We start from the raw sequence: 20,109 nt of genomic DNA on the forward strand, positions 1-20,109 counted from the left end.
AACGACACCCACAACTGCCCATGCGACGCCGCGTGAATTCACACACGTGGCTCTACAAAAAGTCAAACCAGAGATTCTGCCTGCCGTTATCTAGAATTCGCAGGGGCGGCGTCCCGAACGCAGCAGCAGCGTCGGCCACGGCCAACGCTGCTGTAGCCCGGCCGTGATTCGGAAGAAACAAAACGGCGAGGAGCGTCATTCGAAGGGTGAGACAGCGGGACCTAGCCATTCCGATGTGCTAGATCGGGGGCTACATCACCGCGCGACACAAGCGCGGACACCGAGACAATTCGGCATGTGAGCTTAGTGATTCCCATTTATACCGATTTACCCGCCGCGGTGGCTCAGTGGCTAAGGCGTTGCGCTGCTGAGCACGAGGTCGCGGGTTCGATTCCCGGCCGCGGCGGCCGCTTTTCTGATGGAGGCGAAAAGCAAAAACGCCCGTGTGTACGAGATTTCTGCGCACTTTAAAGATCCCCAGGTGGTCAAAACTAATCCGGAGCCCTCCACTACGGCGCGCCTCATCGCCTGCGTTGCGTCGGCGCGTTAAACCCTACAATCAACCAATTTATACCGATTTAAACTAGACAGTTTAGTAAGTTAGCGATTCGCGAGAGAGCTGAGGGAACTCTTATAATCGCTATTTATCACAACCGGTTGCTCCTTTCGCCTGTTGTAATACCTGTTAAAACACAACCGAACTGGTATTCACCAATTGAGAAAACGGAGCCCCACTCGTGGCAAGCAGTGTGCAAAAGGTAGTGTTTGTTTAGCAGCCACATCTCTGTATGTGCTGTCTACATTTTGATTTCGTTCCCTGCAAACCAATCTTTTACGTATCTTTGCCGCACGACCACTTAATTCCGTCGTTTCCGGGTTACCCAGGAGATGCTGTCGAACAATTTAATCAATCCGTGCGAAGAGAGCGCGCAATGAACGCGAAGCTGCGCCAAACAGTCCCAAACCAACCGTGGCTGAAGCAGACGACAAAGCCGGGTCGCGCCAATGCGCCCGCCAGCGTGAGCGCGCGGGGAACGCTGGGTAAATTCGCTGCGCCATTACACTGCGCTCCGTGAGTGAAAACAGACCTTCCCTCCGCAGACGCGCTGGGAGTTTCTTGTCCCGCATGCTACGAAAGAACCGTTGGCTGGTAGAGGTAGAAAGCTTTGCTTTAAAATGATGAGTGAGGAACGGTCTTTTAACTCTGTATGATGTAAATTTCCTAATAAATGGCAAAAACAACTACTGACTTAGGAACCTGGGTGATAGTTGGTGCTTGACTTCGTGTATTTCGCAGCTCGGCTCAAAATGAGAATTTCGGAGGCGTTACGCTGCTGAGTCCAAGAATGCGGGTTCGATTCTCGGCCGGCCCCGGTACCGCTTTTCAGATGGAGGGGAAACAGAAACGCGTGTGTGTCGAAATTTAACCGGAGATTTCCACTATGGTGAGTAAAACCAACGAAAATTTTCAAATACCCGCCGCGGTGGCTCAGTGGCTAAGGCGTTGCGCTGCTGAGCACGAGGTCGCGGGTTCGATTTCCGGCCGCGGCGGCTGCTTTTCTGATGGAGGCGAAAAGCAAAAACGCCCGTGTGTACGAGATTTCGGCGCACGTCAAAGATCCCCAGGTGGTCAAAATTAATCCGGAGTCCTCCACTACGGCGCGCCTCATCGCCTGCGTTGCGTCGGCGCGTTAAACCCTACAATCAATCAATCAAAATTTTCAAATGAGTAACAGACAAATACGGCACTGTGCAGTAAAGGGATCTCGGTGGGCAAAAAAGTTTCATGTGGCAATGCAGTATCGACATGCTTGCCAAACGCAAGTTCTTGTTGGAAGGCCTAAACTGTGTTGTAGAAGGGAGGAGACGCAGGAGGACGCGAGGTCCCCTATGTCCCTGCATCGATCAGCCTACGGCGTTGAAAATGCGCATGGCCGGAAGGGCGGTTATGCGCGGTCACGGCGGTCTTTTAACATCATTGTCGTCGGTCAACATCAATACCTTAAGTAGCGTAGCAATCTGGTTTGTAGATTCAGAACTTTCAAACTGTAGCGCAGAAGACGAGGGACAAAGAATGAGTAGACACACACAGTGCTAACTCCAAACAACTTTGGTTAAAACACTTCCACTCAAATATAAGCAATTATTCCGTGACGTCACACACATGTGAACTTCGGGGTAAACGCAAGTAGGCAATACGTATTTCAGATAATTTGACAGAACTGTAGCTGACAAAGGAACTACCTAATCTGGCTATCTTTTCTGCTTCAATAATTTCCCGTGTGCTGTTGCCCTTTCTCTTGCCAAACACAGAACACTTATCAATGAGCATTCTGCAATCTTGACTCGTGTTGCCCATCTTGTTCATCTTCATTTTTCACATCGCGATTATGCTCGCGAAGGCTTTTGTTAAGACAGCGGCCGGTTTGGCCAGTATACTGTTGACCACAGAGAGTGAAATCGGGTATACAACACCTTCTTTACATTAAAAAAAAATGGAGTTCGGTGTTTATTTTTGCAGTCACTAAACACAGTACGCCCACCTTCGTTTGTATAAAGTTTATCCAACTTTCACAGGGGCTGAAAACTCAACGGAAACTTATACTCTACTCGTTCATTGTCCCTGGTCAATTGCGCTACAGTTTGAAACATCAGTACCATTGTCGTTCACATAGTATTCGGCATCGAGGGACTAGTCAGAGTGACTAGTCCCTCTAGTCCCTCTAGTGACTCTAGTCAGAGGGACTAGACTAGCTATTTTTTTGGCGAGAGGTGATAGTAGGCTGATGCTGCTGCTGATGATGATGAACAGCCTGTATAAGCAGAGAGAGGGAGGGAGGGAGTAGGAGAGAGAGAGAGAGTACGTTTAATGGTAAAAGCGAGGTTAGCTGAGCCATTTGGCTTACCATGCTATGGTCTATGAGGAAACAAAAACATGAGGTTCTGTTACTTAATATGAGTAAACAAATAAATAAAGAAGTGAGATGATGCACACGAACTTTAAACAAATACACAGAGCTTGGCTGGGAAGTTAATCCCAATACTTCGCCCAAAAGAGTCGAGAACTGGGCCAGTTGGCACAGATTCATTGTGGTGAAACAGTGCGAATAAACCAGGACAAAGAAGGGGGACAACAACACGAGCGCTGGTCCAGTTTGGTCCAAGCCAGTTCTGCGTAAGAACACCAACAGAGCTTTGGTATCCCGTACGGGCTGAAGTGGGTTAGACCAAAGGCGCTAAACTGCCCTATGATCAAGGCCTGCATGGTGCGGCACTGTGACTAGCTTTCATAATGAACTGAACTTGTGTAATTGACCTTGTCTAACTTATATTTAACTTCTTGCCACATCTTCTCGGAGTTTTGGTTGGCCGGCATCGGTAATGTAGATTATTTCCCCCTTGCACTTACACACTCGGTCCACACTGGGACGTGCGCGAGAACTAGGATCATGATTCACCTCATCTGTAAATGTGCGCAGTTTTCTGCGACAAGAACGTCCATTTGGTATTCCTAGGTCAGCCGCTCTCTGCAGGATTGGAATTGAGTGACGCAGAAAATACGCCTAACTTCATCTTGAATACGTGACACAGCATATTGTGAGTGATACTTGTGAAGTTATGTGCTGTTTGGGCAGACGGAAAATGGTAATTCCTTGTTTACGCGAGCCAGTATCGCAGAATGTAGTGGAAATCATCATCATCACCATCAGCAGCAGCAGCAGCAGCAGCAGCATCGTCGTCGTCGTCGCCATCGTCATATGATGATGTTCACCGAGGAACATCATCATCATCAGTCCACTGCATGACGAAAACTTCCCTCAAGGGATCTGCAACCGAGCCTGTCTTGCGCTGCCCGATTCTCTGTTGGATGTAATAACTAATACTCGTTTGCAACAGTGGCGCCATTTAATTTCCAGTGGCAGTAAATACACACAGCAGGCCTTGTGGCCAAAGAACAGCCATGGGGAGCCCCGTGGAGTAAGGTAACGGGCGTAAGGATGTTGGCGCTTGGCTTAAGTTCAAATTAATTTCTTGTTGAGCCTAAATGTCACTGGGGCTATTGTTTGGCGCCCTCCATACGATACTCACCTTTTACGCCCAATTCTCGCCCCGAACGCACGCACAAATATCGTCTAAAGTGCGTGTCGTGTCAAAGGAGCGAAGAATGGGTGTACCGCAAAGCCAACTTTCAACATCACCGCTAGGGTGTGTTTTACGGTAGAGCCGCATTGCATCATTGCCAGGGCTAGCAGAAATAAGTGAACGCCGGAGGGCTTCTAAGCATAAACTGAAGCTTGTGTGGCACCGTTAACAATCCTTCGTTAAGCGCAAGGGGCTCTTAATGCCCACATGAGGACCACTGATTAGACCGCAATGCTTCTATTTTATGGTTAGTTTTATCATAAAAAAGTTAGAGTACGAGCACCTGCTTTCCTGGCTATAGCCGGTGCCAACTATTTTTGTTCAATGAAAACAAATTATACGAAGTCTCGTAGTTTTTTTTAAATTACTATACCGCTTTTGATTCAACATTTCCATGAGGGAAATAGCCCTAGTGGGTCGGCTTTTTCGCATATCTTGGTGCACTGCGGGAAAGCAACCTTCTATAATCGCAAAACATAGTGCGGAATATCAAGCAACGGAGCCCTTCCACAACTTCCCATAAGGCAGCACAAAAACACGTTGTAGTGTAGCAAGCGTTCCCTTGGTTGTCGTGTCCCTTATTTATATTGGCGTCAGCAACCTTCGCGTTAACTGGAGGCCTCTGAACAAGAGGAAGGATATTGTGATCTTGCTGCATTCACGTTGTGAGACATTACTGACAGATCCCTTAAAGTTCGACGAGCAGGGGCGTTACTGTCCCCTCTTGACCTACAAGGAAATCACGCAGCACTACCGCCTGCAGCGAACAATGTACCCTCCTCCACACAAAAACCTCCCAAAAGAACAAGAGCGCAACCTTCGAGGTATCCAAACCAATACCTTTCCCCACCCAACTAGAGCCCACATTCTGCCCCCCCCCCCCCCCCCCTCCTGTACTCCTCGCAATGTCGCTTCTGTGAGGCTCCGGGCACGCTTTACCACATTGGGTGGGGCTGCGATAAAAACCCTAACCTACCCCCCTGCCCTTCCCCTCCCCTGAGCACTGGGAGAGAGCACCGTCCAGCTCGGACCCTGATGACCAGCTTTGGCTGATGAAAAGAGACCAAGAAGCTGGACGGCCTCAAGGGGTCCTGGAATAAGGACTCTTCCCCAACGCGAACTTCTTCATAGGGACGCTTATTCCTCCTCCTCCTCCTCGCAGCTCGGATGGATTGCGCGCGAACCCGCCTCGGTGCTTCTTCTCCTTCGTCAAGCGCTGGCTGTAGATGGTAGTGATGATGGCCCACACAGATACGGCGCGTATCCATTCCGGGAAAAAAAATTGCCCTCTTCGCATCGGGGCCTTTCCCTGAGCGCAACGCAGACGCTGCGACCTCATTTTTAATAAATTGGGCTCCGTGTCAATATTGTGGGAATCTGCTCGAATTTTATTCTTTATGAGACAAGTGTGATCATGTCGTCGAATTTTATCCATCATTCACGCTGATCCTCGTGATCGCCCAGCAACATATTCTCACCATCACCTTCGTTCGGCCGCCGCAGACATTCATCACCAGTGTGCATCATTCGTTCTGACTGGGCTGCCGCTCGCCGAATAAATGCCGTCTACCCAGCCTCCTTGCCTGGCCTCTCAATATATGGACGGGGTTGAGGTACGGTAAAAAAATGGGGTGGGCAGTAGGAAGAATTTATCATTTATCAACGTTACTGGGGGTGTTACCTTTACGCAAGACTAAGAGGAATTAATCTTCGGCGAGCTACACTTTAGCAACAAAATGTGCAATATTGAAAGGCTCCGGCATAATTTGGACTTCTGGGGCTTTAAACATACATTAAAATTTAATACCTGCGGGTGGTGGATTTTTGTTGTTGTTATTGTTGTTGTTGTTGCTGTATGAGAAATATGGCTTCTGTGGCCGGTAATCAAACAGGCGGCGTCATGCGCGACAATACAGCGTCTTAGCTCCGACTCCACAGAAGGCTGGGTTGTGGTGTTTGTTATTTTGAAACTCGTGTACGCTTAGAAATCATGGCGGAATGCTGAGTTTTGTCTATTTGTGTTCGTTTCAGAGCGTCTATTTCGAGCGAGCCGTGATTGGCTGGAAGTAGATGGCTGGAGGTGAAGCAGCACAAGCAAAGCGGGGCGTCGGTTTCCGTGCGTTTCAGAAGCCTCGAAAGTGCAACTACGTTACGATTGATTTGCACGGGAAAATGACAGTTTCGAAACGGACAGAACTCCCCATTCCGAAACAAATATCTTAAGTGGCTGTTGCATTGTTTTCATGCGTGAGGGCTACCCCATGGCTACTATATTGGCCACTGATTTGCCTTGATTCTGAATAAATTGATCCCGACACGCGAGGTGGCGCTACTATACGCCCCGAGCTTCGCGATCGCTGCGCCGCCTGCCGCCGCTTCTCCGCGGCGTTGACGGGATTTGCGCTGCGTGGCTGATAGGGGCTCGTGCAGTGTTTTGGTTCTGTTTCGATTCTTTTAGCGCCCTAAAGAAAACTTGTAATGGTGACGTCTACAGGCAAAGAGTACGTTTAGGTCACTTAAAAAGCAGCTGCGTCTTCTTAGAGTACGCGATCGCCTGCGAGATCTACCCGGGGACGCGGTTCGGCGCTCTTCGTCGCCGCTCTTCCGGGCGTCGGCGACGGCAGCAACATATCACCCATGTCACCTCCAAAACATCAGACATAAATGAATTTTACTGTCACCTCGTTTAGGCCTGATACTGGCACAATGAGAGGTTGGCTTCATCTTGCAGCGTGGACAACGAATGCGGCTTCGTTTCGAGTATATACGTCGCAGAAAAATGTGTTTCGGGGATGTGATTACCCAATCCCGGACAGTAACTTATGCTTTTTATAAGAATATAAACAATGCGAAAATTTTAAGTAAATTCCAAGCCTGTGTGTCGTTAAATTTGTGCCCACACACGCCATACAGCAAGAACCAAGGCAAGTTAATGAAACCTTGGGGAAACAAAATTCTGTGCATGTGCAAAATTAAGAAACATAATAGCTCTAACAGAAATAAAAAAACAGTGCAGCTTCTGACATGCTAAAAACGTTCGTCGAAACTTCAGCCAGGCAGGGTTCACCAGATCAACTATACGCGAAATGCACTGCTATTTCGCGAGACATCGGTGGGGGGGAGGCGAGGGGGACGCTGTGTACAAATGCGGAGCGGAATCAAGCAATGAACGGTTTAGTAATCCCACACACAAATGTCACGTTCACTTTTTTCTTGTTTTTCTACTTCAACGAAGAGCTGATCGTACGGCGGACGCATTTTTGGAAGTGTACAGGGTAGGCTGTTCAACAATTAAGCGATGAAAGGTGTCGTTGAAAGAGTGCGGTATGTGATAAGGCCCTCTGATTTCAGTTTCTCCTTTATTCTGCAAGCTCCCTGTGCCATATGACGATATTTCGAAGAAGCATTTAGTCGCGGACACGGATTATATTCCAAGCCCGTCTCCGCGCTGCTCGCAGAGGATATATGTAGCAGATGAATGTTTGCGGGCGCTCACCTCACGACAAGACGACTCTCTCGTGTGCTGATCCCCGAGTATAATTATGCATTGTACATCGTACTTTTGTTGAATATTCCCGAAATTAACACAGACCGGCTTGTAAATGGTGGTAGTCAATATCTGAGATATTGGCAAACGTGACTGGCGTGCTGTCAGGTATGAGTGCTCCGCTGATTATGTAAGCGCACAAAACCGATTTAAATAGTAGTGTATAGCCGTAGCAAGAACATTTGAGGAACCGGTGGTTACGGAGACACGGCTACTAAATTCAGGTCAGTGTAACCACAATCGGCTCCATCATACGACGGTTCCGCGACGCTGGCCAGTGACCCACATCGGGCGCTTATAGAGACCGAATATACCACACTAAGATCACGTCAGAAGCATTTACACTCTCGTAAACACACCCCATTTGCGAACAGAGCGACTGCTCCACATAAACATGGATTTCAAACGCCCGCAAACGGTAAATCTCAGTCGTGAACGTGCCGCAAAAGCAGCGGCGGCACTGTCGAGCAGGGCGCGGACTCCCGCGGCTGCTTTCGAAACGGGCCGCTAGGGGGATTTCAGTGGCGCCCCTACATGCCGCGCTCGAGGCGTATATACGTAGCAGACTAGGCTTGCTTGATTTCAGCTGATTGCTCCACCTGTAACATCTTGTAACTGGCTGGTGTTTCCTTCCTTGGATTTTCCAAACAGATGTTGGGCAAGCAGATCTGCATAGCAATACCCGGTTCTCCCTCCTTCTCCAGCAACATTTCTAAAATGAAGAAAGGAAAAATAAAACGACGAACCAGCTCGCCGGGGTCAGCAAATCCCCCGACCACGTGTTCGGTCACCCAATCCCCCTCGTGGGTATGTGCTATCAGTAAAGGAACAACGACACTACGAAGGGGCAACCGGCCAACCAACGAAGATGACAGCAGCTAGGTTTTACTGGTGGTTAGTCTGGTTATTGGCTGGAAAAATGGCACTTCCGCCATCACTGGCTATGGAACTGGAAATAAAAATGCGTGACAAGGAAGAAAAAAGTACGAAAGCACGTGCTCCTAAAAGAACCCGCGTTGTAGAGTTCCACAGCTAAACTTCTATATGCACCGCGCTAATCTCGCCTCCTCTGGTCATTGTGCTCTTTGTGATAAACCTGAAACCATAGAGCATTTTTTTCTGACGTTGCCGCGGTTTCTCGTTATTGAGAAGAAAATACCTCGCATTGCCAATTCACCGTCTTGGACTTACCCTTTCAATGCCGGTCTTACTTTCGTTTGGAGCCATTTCGCTTGGGCTTATTCACAGGAGTTCGGTTACAGCCGTCCACGCCTACGTCTCAGAGACAAGGCGCCTACCCTTTTAGCCGCTCTTCTTGAGTTTATTTAAGCTGTACACACACGAAAGAAGAGCCTTTTCTTCCGACTGCTCGCATAGTACGCACTTTTATTCTACAAATTCCTATATTTGTTGTGCGATTATTCTCATCAATTTTTTCCTCCAAATCTTAGTTCCCTAAATCGGGCAAATTAGCCCCAATAAAGTTCCCGATCCTGTCCAATCCCCCAAGTGGGTATGCGCCAAAAACAAAGGAACAACAACAAGAACGAATCTGCGTACACAATCCGGCGCGTGTCTTGACTTAAGAATTGTAGTCTGATGATTGTAAACCTCCTAACAAAGGAACCTAAGACAGTTATCGGCCAAAAAGTAAATAACAACGCGATTTGAAATGAAGGGCCCACAAATTTGTTATTGACGGTAAGTGCTCGTGAGCCCTGAGAGGCCGATGAGGAAGAAGAAGACTGGAAGTGTCATGGCCGGCCAGCGGGCTCAGGCAAAGCCAGCGCGTCGGTAATGAAGCCCAGCCATCGAGTACGACCGCGAAAAACATGAAGCTGCACTTCGTCTGCTGTTTCTTACTCTTGCCATACCGCACAGGTAAGCTGGCCGCCGCCGGTGACTGCGCACCAAGAACGGGACGTTGCTTGGCCAGACCCACGCTTTGGCGTTCTTTCTGCGCTGTATAGGAGCTAGAAGTGCGTAAAATACGCCTCCGGGGAGGGCGGGTCTTCGTACCACAGGACAGTGCAACGTCAAAGCTTTCCAACCATTTTGTATGCTGTCCAGCGCCTTGATGCGGACACAAGGTTCAAAGCATTTACTCCGGTTCATCACGGCGACAATAAGTTGAAAGTAGTTTTGATTTGCTTTCCTGTCGCGCTTGCAACGTTAACGGTTACTGAAGTGGTTCCGCAGCGCGAATACAGCTGTTGAATAGGCAGTGCAACAAACAAGGACTAGAAGGAAGACGAGACACACAGGTGCTGGCTCTCAACTTAGTTTTTTCCTGTTACATCTGGCAGCAAATACGGCAGACATCATGACGTCGACAAGGGAATGCAGCGCTTGCCGCATAAACAATTACGGGAGTTGTCACGCAGTGTTACCGCAGTGTTTGTACTTTAAAAACGCTCGTGATATTTGGTACGTCCTGTGCTTACCCCCCACAAAATTTTATAGCACGCTACCATGCCCATGCTTGTTATCGAGTCATAAACGAGTTTGTAGTTGCAAAAAATAAAGAAAAACATAGACATTTTTGCAGCGTTGTCTATAATCGCCGGGGCCTAACGGAGAAGCTTATGCTAGAATAGGCAAGTTTGAGTAAAATATACCAACGCGTGTACCGAAATAATATCCGTAAACACATCCACCGATGTACATCTTTACACCTGTTACGTCATAAATTACGTAATCAGTCGCACACGCAGTGGGAAACTCGGGTACGTGCTGTTGACTTTGTTGCCGGCGCATTCACATTCGTTTCATATAGAATGCTGGCGCATTCATATCAGAAATTGCTGCCGCGCGACATAAATGTGACATCGCAGGACGTATTTCGAAATTTATGCTTCGTGCAGGAGGTATCCCTCCCTCTCTCCTCCTCACCCCGTTGAAAAATATAAACCAGCAAGAAAAAGTAATGTTTTATATGATATATTACACTAAGACTGGTCATCTAAAACCTGTCCTTCACTTCGAGTAGTTCATGAATTCTCTCTAGGTCTACAAACAGCTAGCGTCTTGGTTAACGAAGGCTTTAAATAGGCGGTGGTCCCGGTTGCGAATGTTGAACTTGGACGCGTTTCTTTTTAGATGTGACGCATCTCTTTCACCCGCCTTGTCCCTCCGGCATAGTCCGGCGGCGTCCGCATCCCTCCCCCATTCTCCTCGCCGCGCCAGCTGCGCGCTCGCGCTGCTCTCACCGCAGCGCCATCTGCGTGTTAGCGCTCGGCTGCGCTCGCTCCGTCGCCGTGCCAGCTGTGCGTGGGTGCGGGTTAACACATGCGCACGCTCTGCTCAGCGCTGCTCTCTCTCATTCCCCTCACCATACATATAAACGCGGTAACTGCGCCGCTCCGCCGGCGCTCCTCCGATGACATCCTCCGGTGACCGCCGATGATTTGAAATGTAGACTAACAGGCCTGATATCGCGATGGTCGGCGCAACCGTAACAAGCACCGGCCACCCCGATAAATATGGACACACAACAACAATGGGCACGCTAACATAACGGAAACGCAACGGAAACGTCGCATCTACCCCATGGTTCTTCTCGCGGGAAGATGGTGTAAATGTTTTGACTGATATATGTTCTGAAAAGCGCGTGTGCAGATTTCCTTGGTAACTTTAGAGCTGCATTTCAGATGAATGTCATAATTTTGTGTATGCACTCACCGATGCGTGGATTTATTATCAAACAATTCGATGTCTCGGGCGATTGCAGGGAAACTCAAAAATTAAGGAATCGTGCGGTCGCTCCCCGAATAAAGAGCAAAACGCCGTTGTTTTGCCAAAATGCGATCGCTGCTTCAAGAAGTGGCGCGCACCAAATTCACATCTTATCCTTTCAACAGGTGGCGCTGGCATTGTCTGTCTCCCCATTCTTTCATGGCTGGTAAAAGATTCTATGACATCGTGGCTTCAAAAATAGTCGAAAAATGCGAATGCGCTGATAGGCTATGCCCGCTTGGTCGGATAGAGTGCTCGTTAACGAGACGCGTGGAATGCTGTGGGTTGTTTTTCTACGCAGGATACGCGATAGACACCGCCTATCCCGACTCGGGGCCCGACGTACGGTTCCTCGTGCTAGACGATGTGCCGCGGTCCCGGTCACCGCAGATGCTCGAGTCGAGGCCCTACCGCGGACTACCTCGACCGTACGACATGTGTGTAAACCACTTCCGCTTCCTCGGTTGAGTAGCGAAATTTGAAACGAAGGCTACAGTTTCTGCGGGAATTTCTACATCAAGCGAAGCGATAACAGTGTTCTGGGTATATAGTGTCCTAGAACACCACAGTTCTCAAGCAGGCGACCGTTCACTCTCCACAAACAGGTGAACATTTTAATGCAGAAGGGCGCTGCCTTTAGAAGTTTTGAAGTTTCAAGCTGATTTTCAAAAAATGCGTACCCGAAACTCTACCAAGTGGTAAGCGAAAACAAAAACTATGTGGTCTGAAATGAACCAGCACTACTTGAGCCAGTCCCTATGATTTGATGTCCAGCCATTCATTGCCTGGAATATGATTTCTCCTTCGACTTCCCCTTTTTTGATCATGCATGCATAGGGTTGTTCGCTTCCGGGTTTTATTTTTTTTTTTAAGCTGGGGGTAAAAATAGTGTGGTATTTTTCAAACTCATAATAGAGGAGAAATAGGGTTTTTTTTTCTAAATTAATGGGGAATTCGGTTTTTGGGTTGAATCTACTAATGTATGAAGTAATACACTCAGTTTACTTTATCAGAAGGAATAAGGGTTTTTTTTTTACCTCTAACACTATAAAATTGGCGTTTGTTTCAAGTTGGTTATCGCGGGGAAATCAAGCTGCTCTTGCAAATACTATCCAGAATGTGGTGTTTGTTTGGAAATAAATCAGTAATAATGGCAGTAAAGAGCATTGGTAGCATCCAAGAAAGGAAACATTTCGTTCCCGAAAAGCTGGTCATCGACTTTTTGCGCATCCTTGCTTACATACATTATCATCTGCATGCGCAACATGTCGGTTTCATTCGAGACTGGTCCGATTTCTCTCGACATAACAGCTTTCATTAGCTACGCACAACAATGTCAGTGCAGCAGTTCCATGCCTACTAACTCTCCCGACTGGTCCGTGAGACTCCCAAATTTTGACCACATCTCTCGATTGTACGAATGCTATCTCGAGTTTCCCGAAAATTGGCCACCACAGCAGAGAGGGCGGACTCTTTTAATCACGTGCTCACGTCAGTCTTTCCTGTTACGACAGTTGCAGTGCTGCTGAAGAGCGCTCACCACTGTACTTCTAGTTCCTTGTAACCATACCGTAAAGTACTGCTAAGTAGGTATATTGTAGGCAATATAGCACCGCGCGCACAGCGCGGCTGAGCGCTGCCTGAATGTTGTGTAAGACCGCATGCAGCGACGGCGACAAGCGACGCGAAAAACTAACCCAATGGAAACAGCAAACATGTAGCGCGGGCGGCAGCGACAAGCGAAAAAAATTCATATACTGCCGCCAATGCCCGCTGTCGCTGCCGCTGTCGCTGTCGCTCGTCGATGTCGCTGTCGCTCGCTTGTAGCCGGAAATAAGCGAGCGACGGGGACTTCCCGTGGCGGTCGCCGCCCCCGGCGGCCTATGTAATGTTTTTTTTTTTTTTTTGCTTGTCGCTTCCGCCCACACTACCTGTTTGCTGTAACCAATGAGTTACGTTTTTCGCGTCGCTGGTAGCCGTCTCTGCATGTGGTTATCCCTTTATATACCTTACAAAGGCCAGCCCCGAGACGCCCTCGCATGCACCGTACCGAAAGAAGGCAAGGGAAAACGTCCCTTCACAAATAAAGAAGTTTGGCGCTCTCCATTACCAGAACCAGGAGTACAGTTTCTCATGATGCAAGAACAGGTAGCGTGGGCGGCTGCAGCGACAAGCAACAACAAAAAAAAAATCACACGCTGCCGCCAATGCTTTCTGTCGCTGCCGCTCGAAATATACACCCTTGCTCCTTCCTGGCGTTAGTCTACAGTCTCAGTAATTTCCGAAATGCTAAAAATGCCAAATTAACACCCCCCCTTCCCCTGCAGTCTTCCGAATTTCCGTGTTGCTAGTTTGGCAGGTCTCCATTTGCCAGCCTGGGGTAACGAGCGGTAGATTAATGCCAATACTCAAAGAGTTCGACAGCTGTGTTTGTGGGACTTGCTTCCAGCAAGTACTGGTTGAGAACGGCGGACCATCAGCGCACGATTGTGCAGATCGCTACTTTGAGAAGATTCATTCTTGGAGATATTCGGGTTCAACCCTAACCTCCCGAAACACGTTCGGTGTGTGAAAATCTGGTAAAATCGGGTTTTACCCGAAAACGAACAACCCTTTGTATGCAGTTCAAGATGGGACAGATGAATAGGAAGTTGGTGTGAAGAAAATCAAGCGAAAAAAACTCCTCTCGAGTAAAGCAGTGGACACAGATTGGCGACGTTGCAGGCTTGTTAGTAATCGGGCTATTCGGCATTGGTTAGTGCTTTTTTTTCTATCGTTTCAGGTACGACGAAGCTCCTATGCATTCTCGCTACAGAAAGAGAGATTTTGTCGAGAAAGAGAACAATTTTGCCGACGACGACATCCGCGTTCGCCACCACGTAAGTTTCCCATATTTTGATCCCCAACTCGAAGATTGTTACCTCAAAGCATACCTGCTCGGTGAAATTTCTGGTACAGCCGGATGAACCCGACTACAGGTTAAGGATATTACAATGTTCGTGACACTCCGGTTGGTCAACCGACGAAGGAGGCTTTTCCCAGCGCATAATGATGCTTTAAGAAGTTTAAATAGTTTTGCTACTGTAGTTTTCACACTACTTCGTTTTATACCACCACTGTTACATCCACCCGAAATGCGTAGTTAGAAAAAATGCAGGCACAAGTCACCTCCGATGGTTGTCCTTAACTGTGAAGTATTAAGTTTTGCTTGGGAGGACAAATTTACTGGAGATTACTTTGTAGCAGATTACTTCTAATTGCTTAAAGTTGTATAAGTAAATGTTGGGAAAACCACTACGCTGGTTGTTTGCAATATCAATAGCATCGCTCGGCATCGATGCAACCCTGTTTATATTAGGTAAACTTTACTCCTCCGTATGCTGTCGACCTTACCTTTAGCCGATGTAAAATGTTCGATGTCACTGCTCTTTTTCTCGTAAATCGCAACTTCGACGCAAACCCTCAGTGAGTATACGTCATTCATGCGTGCTGTCGCTGTTGCTGTGGTGTGGAGGGTTTATTGCGAGTATCATGAAATGGCTCCCGACGTAGTCATTGACGTCAGCGTTACTTTAGGGTGCCACTTCGAAACCCGGTTGGATTGATAGCTTCACAGCATGGGTGTGAATGTGAAGAAGCATGTACTGTCGCTACGAGCGGATACGCGTGGCTCGGGGTTGAGCAGGCTTCTTGTGCTGCGGGACCACATCGGTCACAGTTCGCAATAAGGGTATTGAAATTGTTTATTGTGCAGCTTTCACGGGAATAAAATACAACAATCAACAGCAAAATACAACAGTAAGGCAGGTAAATAAGGATCGGAGTTATTACTGTCATTAGTGATCTTTTTTTAAGCGGTGAACAATTCAGTTGGGCACTGATGGTCAACGACTTCGAACCGAAACCAACTGTGCACACCCTCATGAAAGATGGCGTCGTACTGCTTACCTTTACCGCCGCTTAGCGGTAGACAACTAAGGAGCATATTCTAACCAGCGAAGAATAGCGGCCGTGCTTTTTAACGCTGCCGTGATTAGCTGCCCCTTTTTCAGCGCTATAATGAGCTGTAAATGAAATTCTGTAACTAGGTCTGGCCACCTTGTCAATGCCGTTCGGCGTAATTAGTCGTACACATAGGCGGCGGAGAAGGCACAGACCGCGTAATCAATTAAGCGAAAACATATTCACGTGCTCTTTGACGGACACGGTGACAGAATTGGCATGTCACTAAGCTATCCGTGCACCGAGATAGTACTTGCATTTGGAGTCCATCAGTGTAGGCGGCGCACCGGCGCAGGGCAATCGCCGGAGGCCGAGCAGGACGGGAGGCTGGGAGGACTTGCTGTCCAAGCGGCGATACCGGTATCCGCGGAACAGAACCTTGCTGGGAGCAGGACTTCTTCGGAGAGGATCCTACAGCTCCCTCTTCGACGAGTTTGGTGAGAGGGCGTCAGTCTTGATGGAGGGGACGATACCGCTGCGCTAAAGGGACCCTGCAGCGCTTTTTATAAGCGCTTTTACACTTTCCTTCGCGTTTGGAACCACTGTGAAAGCTATAGTTATCGCCACCACGGAGCTTCCCTGCGTAATTTGCTCGTCGCACCAGATACGCCTTCAATTTCTGCTTTGTTTTTGTGGCTTTTTTTTTAAAGTTGGCATCGAAAAGCGTTCATTGCTGCAACTGAAGGAAAACCGGTCAAAAGCCGCTACACGGCCTTAGTGACGTAATTCTAGTCGTCGAAGAACGTCAAGACCGGGAAAGAGAGAACAACCTTTTGAGCGAGTTTACAAGTTATCTGATGGGCATAGGGCAGTAATTTGTGGCTGAGGTCCTTTGCAAACACCCAATCTAAGTACTGAGTGTGTTGCCTGACTACGTTCTGCAAGAATTTAGGATTTCAAAAAAAAAGGTGAAAAAAAGTGTTGCAGGGTCCCTTTAAGCTATGCATTGCACTGCGTGCTCGTTGAACATCGTGCAAAAGGCACCTGAATCTCCTTCATAGCGTATTTTTGTTGTTGTTGTTGTTGTTATCGCAAATATTTCGTCCACGTCTATCTTTATCTAAAAGAGCAATGCTAGTATCAGTTGCGTATTTGTTTTGCTTCAAATATTCTTGTTTTCTTATTGCTGAACAGTGTCGACGAGTATGATGTACGCTCCCAGATTTTTTAGTTTGGAATTGTTTGGCCTAGGTACACGTCTTGTTCAAGAATTCAGCTTCCAGCCACACAGCTGAATTGAGGCACATAAAGACATAGACAAACCGAAATTTTCGCGTTTAGGTAGCACAGGAAAAGCTATCGTCTTTAACCCTTTGTTGCCCGAAACTTTATTATTTTGATTCAGCGTCTGAGAAGTTTTTTATGACCTAAAAGTACTCGGCATCACAAATATGAAGTCAGAAAAAAGTTTGGTTCATTAGGACGGACACTAGGACACACTGGGAAACACTGGGCACTGTCTGCCCATATATCACTTGAACAAGAGAGCTACCTTGATCCCCATGATTTATGGTTCAAGTGAAGACAATAAATAACGTAAAGCTTGTATTGCTATCATTTGTATTAACACCGAAATTGCGCAATATCGGTTACCTGTCACTAGCCCATTGAGCCGCCTAAGCTTGATGCGAGTTGACACGCGTAAACAATATTTTTTTAGCGCACAAACGTACCTGCTGCTCTGTCTTCTTGAATTTTTTTAGGTCAGCTATCCTTTGTCTGTCGATAGATAGTGTTAAATGCCGAAAAAACCACAATGTGCGAGAGAAAAAAAATATTGTTTTACTTGTTGCTCTTGACCAACACTGGGTATCAAAGGGTTAAAATATCTAAACAATGCCTCCGGCCAATCTATAGTGCTGTACCCTAAGCGGTCGCTGGTATCTGATCTTGCGAAATACTGCGAACGACCATAATTTCCTTGGAAATGCGTCACCAGCTCACCCAAGCACTTTGCGTATTAAGTAAGATTTCGCTTAGACAACGTGGAGAGATTATCCACAGTCCAGCCTTGGTGGTTCAACAGGCGATTATGGCGTTCCGCTTCAGAGAACTGTCATTATTGTGTCAGGAATATTAACGCAGCTGTGCTATTAAGAGCAGTTGCAAAAAGGTTGACAGATGATGCAATTAACATAATTCAGTTATCGCGATTTGGCCTGCTTTACTGCTTCTCCTCCGGCATGCATTATCGTGAGCTATCGCAAATAGTTTTATAAGTGATCAATTATAATTAACAGACAGGCCTACAAGTGCTTTTCTTGCTGGCAACGCTGTTTTAGTGTCTTCACCGCAGCACAAGTTTACTTGCTGTGGAGCGCCCTTTAAAGGTGATTCTCGACTGTTATCATATTGGTGAACATTCTACCAGCCTACATCTCCACCACTGCTGCCGAAACTGCGAGATATACTCCAAAAAACACGTAAAAATTCACAATTAACCTTCTAGTGGCAATATTTTGTTCATGTCCGACCGGGCCTTGCAATTTGATGCGTATGGCAACAGCCACAAAAGAATTGCGAATTATCTTCCGGCAAAAAAAAAAAAAAAAAAGCATGGTAGTTTTCCGGTTTGCGAAGGATCATCCAAAGACATCACACAACTGCCTTGTAAGCACATGGCTTTTCATTCTTGAGGAATAAACATTACCGATGGCGCACTAGATTTGTCCCGTACGCAGTATTTACCCGCCGCAAGTAGTAAGTATCTGTGTGGGACGTGCCTCTGGCGGTCTTCTCTCACGGGGCAACCCACAGCCGTTTGTCGCGGCACTTGCTGTTCCGAGAATTTTTTTTTTGTTTTCTCAAAACCAGAATTACAACCAGGTAGAACATAGGGCGGGCCGGGAGGATCAATACGTTCTCGATTTCGCCTACCCCTACGTTCAGTGCAAGTTCCAGACTACGGCTATGGGGTAAATTAGCTGCAACATTTTGGTGTGCGAAGGTATGCTTATTACGGCACATAACAGCGCCGCAAGTAGATCACTTCGGGGGAGGCTTTTAGAGGAAAGCTCTAATACTCCATGTACAAACGAGAAAAAGCCCCGTTCCTTGTAGCGCGAATCTGACTTTTCAAGCCTAGCCAAGGTCCAGCCACTGCGTCGTTCGGCTATGCAGAGAAAGCGCCTAATCACTTGTTCGTTCCAAGGGTACAAATGAAGAGAGGGGGATAGGGAGAAACAGTAAAAGCCCGTGCCATCATTAAATGGCACAAGGAGGTGTTACTGCATTTAAGTTCGCTGGGAGTTCGCGACTAGAGCGGTGTCTGCGCCGACCAGCGTTCACTGCGCGCTCTCGGCGTGACAACCGAGCGATCGCTCGACAAACTTGGCTTAACCGAGTTAGACCACGGCGATTCTTTTATCGTTTCCGTGCGCCCACACATGGGCGAAGCAAGCATGCACAGCAAGCGCAATAATCCTTTCGCCGCTTATGGGCAGAGCCGGAGTCCCCCGCTCGGCCCCCGGACAAGGGCAGTCTGGTTCGCTTGGGCGTGCATCGAATCTGGTACCCGGGCGAGCAGATGCCCATCGAGGTCAAGCTCAAGCCTAAGGATGACTCACGCTCCTACGTGGTAAGCTCGCCATCCGCCCGTCCGCAGTTACAGTGCGCCTTGGAAGGAGAGCTAGACTAACGCACAAATGATACGCTATTCAAAGAGTTCCCAATACGAAAACAATGACCCCTCATGCAAGCGGGAGTACCAACTTGGTCGTTTTTCACACAACTTTTATCGGAAATTTTTTTCAGGTAGCGTGTAAGTGAGTGCTAGTGCTCCTTTTGGCAAAGCTTCTCTCTTCCCATAACCAATAATGCCCCCCCCCCCCCTCTCCCAGAAAAAAAGATTCTGGCTACGGCCTTGGGTGTACGTTTCTTTTGTTTTCAAGGGTCCAAGTGGCTGTAGACACGGTGGACTGGGGATGTTGTTTACGTGGGTGAGCTCAGGAGGTAGCAGTTTTCTCACACCTCTGTGGCCAGGGAATCAGCTGCAACGTAATGGGGAGGGAGGTATTGGGGCCAAAGTGGACGTTGGAGAAGGCTCTGAACATTGATGCGTTTATTGTTGGGGAATAGATAGCATGCTTCATGGGTGTCGGCGCGGATGAATGTGTTTGCAGGATGAAGGTGAGTGCTAATGATGGCTTCCAAAACTAAATAGCGTCCAAGTAGTGATTGCTTCTGGCAGTTGCCGTTGGTATTTTTTTGTGTGTCTGTGTGTGTGGAAGGAGGGATGTTTATTCTGTGGGTATGTCCTCCCCCCCCTCCCCAGAAGAAATTGTGTTATTTCTCCAGCGGCTCAAATGTTTTTGGATAGTTACTTGATCATTTTTCGGATGTTTTCTGTGGCAGTCATGTTTTATTATCGTGTAGATCAGGGGCGTAGCCAGGTGATGTTTCAGCGTCAGAACACTCCCCAAAATTCATGCATGCAGAAAAATGACATACATTGTTCGGGTGTCTGGCGCAGTCTCTGTTCCTTTTGTTTTTGCCCTGTGGCGATAATACCCCCGAAATATATTTCTGGCTACGCAACTGGTGCGTACTCTTAGCTTTCTTTACTGGCAGTCAAAACTACTGTTCACAGCTTTTGTATAACCGACTACAGTGTTACAACTATAGTAATGGGATAAACGATAATCGGTAGCACTATGGCGGCAGTGTCACGATAGTAGACTATT

This window comes from Haemaphysalis longicornis, unplaced genomic scaffold, assembly GCF_048455015.1.
Source record: "Haemaphysalis longicornis isolate Haplotype H1 unplaced genomic scaffold, Haemaphysalis longicornis Haplotype H1 scaffold_2, whole genome shotgun sequence".
Lineage (NCBI taxonomy): Eukaryota > Metazoa > Arthropoda > Arachnida > Ixodida > Ixodidae > Haemaphysalis > Haemaphysalis longicornis.